Genomic DNA, 821 nt, shown 5'->3' on the forward strand with positions numbered 1-821 from the left:
AAAAACAAAAATTATCTAAAATAATTTCTGAATTTAAAAAAGACTACTGAAATTTGTCCCCCTCCTCCCTCAGCTCCTTCTCTTTATCCTTTGTTGTCTGAATTACCTCGCCCACACCCACCTTTCTTCCTCCTCCTTCTCCTGTTTTGGGGCCATTTCTCAAACAGCCAGTGTCTCTCATAGGGGACAACTATGTGCCCTAGTTCATGAGTTATGGTCAAAGGTAGAACTTAAAAGTATAATCAAGGAATTTCCTGATGCTCACCAGGACCCCACTGGTTTTTCCAGAGAATTTAAATACCCAAGTGTGTGACCCTGCCTCTACTTTGGGAAAAATAATTTTTTTTTTTTTGAGACGGAGTCTCGCTCTGTTGCGCAGACTGGAGTGCAATGGCTCAATCTTGGCTCACTGCAACCTCCGCCTCCCAGGTTCAAGCGACTCCTCTGCCTCAGCCTCCCGAGCAGCTGAGACCACAGGCACGCACCACCACGCCCGGCTAATTTTTGTATTTTTAGTAGAGATGGGGTTTCACCATATTGGCCAGGCTGGTCTTGAACTCCTGACCTTGTGATCCACCTGCCTCAGCCTCCCAAAGTGCTGGGATTACAGGCGTGAGCCACCACACCTGGCCATAAAAATTATTTAAAATAGTTAACACAAGTTCCCATTGCTGACATAAGCTTTTGCTGATAGAGCAGCCATGTTTTCTGTAATAAATCCCGTCTTGTTACAAGGTTCCATTCCTTGGAGTCAAAAAAAGGTTCAAAGGGTAGGTGTCACTAATACGCCTGTAACGGCATGTAAATCTCAGCCTATAGCT

The sequence above is a fragment of the Pan troglodytes genome, chromosome 22 (genome assembly GCF_028858775.2).
Source record: "Pan troglodytes isolate AG18354 chromosome 22, NHGRI_mPanTro3-v2.0_pri, whole genome shotgun sequence".
Taxonomy (NCBI): domain Eukaryota; kingdom Metazoa; phylum Chordata; class Mammalia; order Primates; family Hominidae; genus Pan; species Pan troglodytes.